The sequence below is a fragment of the Sciurus carolinensis genome, chromosome 15 (genome assembly GCF_902686445.1).
Source record: "Sciurus carolinensis chromosome 15, mSciCar1.2, whole genome shotgun sequence".
Classification (NCBI taxonomy): Eukaryota; Metazoa; Chordata; class Mammalia; order Rodentia; family Sciuridae; genus Sciurus; species Sciurus carolinensis.
The window spans coordinates 45,049,786-45,056,206 of record NC_062227.1 but is presented as its reverse complement, the minus strand read 5'-3'; positions in this window follow the sequence as shown (position 1 = coordinate 45,056,206).

The following is a 6,421-nucleotide window of genomic DNA, read 5'->3' as shown; positions in this document are numbered from 1 at the left end:
ACATGTCCTTGAGATTGCTTTTATTGATGGCAAGGAAAACATAGGCCTCATCTAAAACATGTGTTCCAGTCAACTTGGCGATGGTGCACTTTTCGGTAAAGGATGATCTTTGTGTTTGTGGATGTGGTGAACGCTCTTCATATTTCTCATTATCACATTTTAAGTTGTATTCAGAAAGAGCTAAGATTTTGGTAAATCTAGCAGTATTAGGAGGAAGCTGGCATCACATTCAGTGTGGGATGGCTGCTAAGGGACCATTCAATGCAAATTAGAAGTAATAATAGCTCTGGCTTAAAAGGGCAAAGAATTAGGGCTGGGAAGGGAAATGAGTCCCCGTAGAAGGCAAGGGTTTTGCACTGACAAATGGGAATGCCTGCTACACAGCTCCTCTTTTTGCTTCTGGGGGTAGGAGGGGGCCGGAGACACAGAAGCAAAGAGGCCTGGGGACAAGCTGGGATGAAGAAATGGTGACAGTAGATCAGGTTGCTCTGGTATCTGAGAAATCAGATTGTGTTGGAATTAAGAGCAAATAGCTAACAGAAAGCAAGTTTCTTATCCAGAGTTGACAGCCCAGCAATCTTGAACTTCAGCAACATCATAAAAGAGAAGGGAGAAAGGTCCCTGACAGTAAAATGGCAATCCCCAAGTCACAAACAATACTGAAGGCAGCTGGAAAGTGCCCCAGACCTGAAGATCCCCAAAGGCACTGCAGCGAGATGATGCGGCTCACTGACCACGGGAAGAACTAGGGATGACTGTGTGCTTACCGCCAGGCGTGTGACTGTGCTAATAAGCTCTCTACTCCATATAGCCATTTAATCTCGCTACAGAGGAAGACACTGAATCATAGAGGGTTGCCCAGCGTGATTTCCCGAGGTGCCCAGGGAAAAAGAGAAGGAACCAAGATTTGAGGCTCTGCTCCTAACTGCTCAACTCTGAAAGAAAGGCTTTGTATTGATGGTGAGGGTCTGAAGTGCCAGTGGTCAGGAGATGGGCAGCAAGGGAGTGAAGAACGATGGCCTGCATAGTGTGAGGTCCGTGGGAGGACCCAGACACATTGAGGGGTGGGGACCAGACAGGAGACCTACCGCCTTGAGCCAGAGGGAGACGCAGCCCACCTAGAGACCCTGAAAATCTGTCGTTCATTTGGCCAAACAATCCCATCCATCAGGACAATGCTGAGGCTTGGTACTGGTAGAGGCAGCCACAGTGGTGGAATTTGAGGGGTTGGACATTTAGTAAAAGGCCCAGCCCAGGCTTACTCAGTTCTTCCTTCAGTAGTTCAGAGATGTCCTGCCTCAGATGGAGCTGGCATCAATTCAGAGCAGTTTTCTAGAGAGGACCATGCTGAGCTGCATGTCACGTACACGGCCCTGTTACCCAAGAGGCAGACAGAATCTACCTGGGTGGGGATTGGAACAGAGATTCAGAGGCCTTGAGACTGTTAGGAGCAACCCCGGGCAAATGCTGAGCTAGATTTAAGGGAGAAAGTGGGAATCTCGGTGTAAATGAAATAGGTGAGCATAGAAGATTTCACTGGATGAGCCCTGGTTTGGATATGGCTTGAGTCTTCCCCAAGGGCTCATGGGTTGGGAGCTGGGTTCCCAGTGTGGCAATATTAAGAGGTGGAGGGACTATTAAGAGGTGGGGCCTATTGGGAGTCAGTTAGGTCATTAGGGGCACTGCCTTAGGAAGAAATCGATATAGTTCTAGTGGGACCCTGGTTAGTTTTCTCGAGAGCACTGTTATAAAAGAGCAAGTCTAGCCATCCCCCCCCCCCCACTTTGGCTTCCTATCTCACCCTGTGATCTTTTCCTCTAACACACACTCCTGCCATGATGCTATCTGCCATTAGGTATTCACTGGAGCTGAGCCAGTGCTGGCACCATGCCCTTGAACCTCCCAAATTATCAGTTAAATAATCCTCTCTTCTTTATATATTACCTGGCCTCAGGTATTTTGTTATAGCAACCAAAAAATGGGCTACAATATCAAGCTGGCATTGGTTTCTTTTGTGAACTCCCATTCGTTCATCTCTGAAGACTACCACTATTATCAAAGAGTGCCAGACATAGTGCTCTTCACTGGCTGATAAAAATTTTTATAGGTTGTTGATCAAGGAATTATGGATTAAATTACCACTCAAACATACCTGAGGTCTAGACCTTGTACTATCTGAGAAACTCTTAGATGCCACAAAGAGTCCTAACTTGTGCAGGTGGCTTTGGAATTTCCATATCCAGCAGCACTGAGGTCAAACTCTGGCTTCTAAGAAGGAAGCAAGAAATCCTGGAGCTAGAGGGGAATAGCATCCTCCCAGAGGACTGGGGTCTTCTCTGAACAATTTTCTTTCTTTCTTTTTTTTTTTTTTGTAAGTATTATTAAGATGTAATATATACCACAACATTGGTCTGCCATAAGTGTCAAAATCAATGGTTTTTAGTGTATTTAAAGAGGTGTTAATGTACTACATAGTATGATTTTACAACATGTCCATCATCTCATAAAGAAGCTTCTGGCTTATTTGCATTCACATCCCATTTTTACCCCCAGGCCCAGTCAAGCACTAATCTGCTTTCTGTGAACAGTTTTAAATGTTGATGAAACAGAAGATGTTTTGCAAACACAGCTTCTGCCCTGCACCTGGGGCAAAGCAAATCACAGACAAGTTAACTGTTTTTACATAAGTTGATGCTTAGCCTCAAAGAAATTGGTAACGGATTTAATGCATTAGAAGATACACTTACCTGTTGCTTATCGTCTTCTGATATATATTCTGTGAAAGATCTGTTCAGAATTATTGGCTGACTTGCTGGTCCAAACTTTTATACTGGTAGATAATTGTACAGCTTCAGAAGGTACAGTAAATGCCTAGATTTTGTTTGATTATTTGCTTATTATTGTCCTTTTGTCAGAAATTCTGTGCTACTGATTTACCTTTACCCTGGGATGCTTTTGGAGGATGAGCTGCTATTACAAAGTGGACCTCGTGAGGAAGCTGGCCTGACATTTGAACTTCCAGATGCGCCGGGTCTTGCTTATTTCCTCTAGTTCAGATGGCTGAGTGTGGAGCACTCCCTCTCCTCTTTCCAAGATGCCCTGTGCTCCTGCAGTCCTCCCCCTCCCCTTCTGTATCCTTTCTCATCTCTACTGAATTGTTTTCAACAGATACAAGCTTGCTGCAATTTCTTCCATTTACAAAAACCCTCTCTGTGACATCCCCTTTAGATACTGCCCGTTATCTCTGATTCTCTTTCCAGAAAGTTCTATGACGGAACTTCCTAAATTAGCTGTCCCCTCCTCTTCTCTGATTCCTTCTTGAATTCACTCTAGTGGGAGCTTTGCATCCACAGCCCAGAGCATCGCTGCCAGTGCAATGAGTGACCTCATGTGGCCAACGAAACAGTTAATCCTCAGCCTCTCTTGGCTTATGAATTGCTTCTGACGCGTTGACCACACTTCCTAGCCCCACTTTGTTTAGTGGTACTGGGGATTGAACAGAGGGGCACGCTACTACTGAGTTACATCCCCAGCCCTTGTTAAGTTTTTAAATTTTGAGACAGGTCTCACTAAGTTACCTTAGCTGGCCTTGAACTTATGATCCTCCTGCTCAGCCTCCTGAGTGACTGGGATCACAGGTGTGCACCAGAGACCCAGCCACTCTTTCCTTCTTGACACCTTCTTTTGCCTGGTCTTGGGAACAGCACTGTTCCACCCTCTGCCTGGGACACCTTCTAGGTCACTTCATGCGGCTGGTGAGTACTTTATTATTTTTTTTTTAAATTTTTTTAGATGTCGATGAACCTTTATTTTATTCATTTATTTATATGTGGTGCTGAGAATTGAACTCAGTGCCTTGCACATGCTAGGCAAGTGCTCTACCACTGAGCTACAACCCCAGCCCTGGTGAGTACTTTCAGTATAACTTATGCTGACTTCTAAATTTGTGTCTCCAACCCCATTGCTTTCCAAAATTGTGGGAGTTTAAGAGGGTGTTCATGGAGCTGGAAACGTCAGAGCATCTTCCTTGGACTGCTCTGTCTCTGCACCCTCTCCCTCCCTGGATGGTCTTCTGCTTTATTTTAATACAGTCCAGCCCATCAATATTTTCTTTCATGGATTGTGCTTTGGGTGTTGCATCTAACAACTTGTTACTAAACTCCAAGTTACAAAGATTTTATCCTCTATTTTCTTCTACAAATCTTATGGTTTTTGTATTTTATACCTCAGTCCACGATCCACTTTGAACTACTTTTTGGGGAAAATGGAAGGGGGTCCGTGTCTATTTTATGTTTTTGTATATCAACATCCAATTATTCCAGTGCCATGTGTTGAAAAGAGCATTCTTGCTCCACTTAATTGCCTTTTCTCTTTTGTCAAGGATCAGCTGGCTGTGTTTGTGTGGCTGTTTCTGGGCTCTTTGTCTTCTGTTTCTTGTAGGTGACTTGAAATCCCTTTAGATGCCAATGTCTTTATACATCTAGTCTGTACTTCTCCCATAAAGTCTAGATGTATATAACCACGGTCTCCCTGATGTCTCCACTCGAATGCCTAACATAAGGCTCAACTGAATGTGCCCAGATGAGTGTGATGTCCCTCCCCTGACTGATCCACTCCTCCTCCCACCTCAGTTAATGGCACTTCCATCGTTCCTGGGACTCAGGCACAAAGTCTCCACTCCTACCATTCTCTCATACTTTTCATCAAATAGGTCAGGAAATCCTGTTGGCCTGCTTCAAAATAGATCTAGATGTCAACCCATTTCCCACCATCTACACTGCTACCAAACTGCCCCAAGCCCACTTGTGTGCCTTGCCTGGGTTACTTGGTCGCCACCTGCTGGTCTTGCTGTTCTGTCTTTGCTTTCCCATAATCCCTTGTCCTTGGAGCAGGTGGAGGGACCCTGAGACAAGTCAGAGTATGTCTCTCTTCTGCCCAGTCCTTTCCAGTGTCTTCCTCTGGAATCCAGAGCACATTGCAAAGACCTTAGTAGCTGCTATGATTTGGATATGGTTTTGCGTGAACTCCAAGAATTCACGAGTTGGAATTTGATCTCTAGGGTGAAGTATTAAGAGGGTGGAATCATCCCATGATGGTGTCCCGAGGCAAGGTCTTTGGGAGGTGATGAGTCTTAGGTAAGGTCCTCAGGGTGGAGCCCCGTGATTGCATACTGGTGGCTTTATAAAAAGAGGAGAGAGACACAGATACACGCACATCCTCCCTGTCTCTTGCCATGTGATGCTCTGTGTCACCTCAGGACTCTGCCAGCAAGAAGGCCATCACCAGATGAGACCTATAGAACTTGTGCCTCTGAAATCATGAGGCAAAGTTAACCTCTTTTTTTAAAAATAAGGTAGCCAGGCTGGAGATATAGCTCAGTTGGTAGAGTGCTTACCTTGCAAGCACAAGGCCCTGGGTTCAATCCCCAGCACCACCAAAATAAATAAATAAATAAGGTAGCCTATCACCAGTATTTTATTACAGTAACAACAGTAAAAAGAAAATCAGAATAATATAGTAGCTTATAAAATCTTTTACCATTTGCCTTCTCTACTCACCTCTCTAGTCTTACCTCTATTGCTCCCCCTTGTTCACTTGGCTCCTAGTCTCCTTTTGACTCTTTAGACCTTGCACAGCTCTTATCTCAGGGCCTTTGCACCAGCGACCTCTGTCTAGCAATTTTTTCCCTGATATATCTACAGGGCCTATTTCCTTGCCTCCCTCAAATCTTTCCTCACTTGTCACCTTTTCTGACCAACCCCTTTACATCCTCCTTGCCATTGGCACTCTTAGTCCCTTACCCTACTCAGTCCTCTTCTCTCCCATTTCTTTACCCATTTGACAGTCCTATGAGGGGAGGTCTTTTTGTCTTTGCTACATTTCCATCAGTTGAGCTTTCCTGCCCGCTAGTGTTGCTGAGTAAAGCAATGATCCGAAGGAGGTGCCGTTCTCCGCTCAGGTGTCCGCACACACAGCACACATGTCGGGCAGAGGGATAAGCGCCTGCGAGAGCTGCGAGCTGTGGTGGTCAACAGAGGGCTGCTGACAGTGGAGCAGCTTAAGGCCTGCCCTTCGATGAGGTTGAAATGGTGGTGCTTCCCTGTTGGGTGGGGACTGAATCGCTGGCTGAGCCAGGCACCAGGGGAGAGGGAGATGCTGGAGGCTGGAGCCAGGGTGGGGTTGGAGGAGGCTGAACTGAGCAGCTCTGCCATGTTCTGGGGTGAAGGAAAGGTGGGGTGGGGAGGCCTGCAGCCTCTGAGGGAGGCTGCTCACCCCTCCAAGAGGCAGTGCTTGGATGCCTCCTTTCCTGAAGATGGTGCCACGGGTAGCATCGACCTTGAGGCACCAGATAAGGCAATCATTGTCCTGGTCCTTCCTGCCCATCCTTCTGCTGAGAGGAGGGGAGAGTATTGGGTGCTTC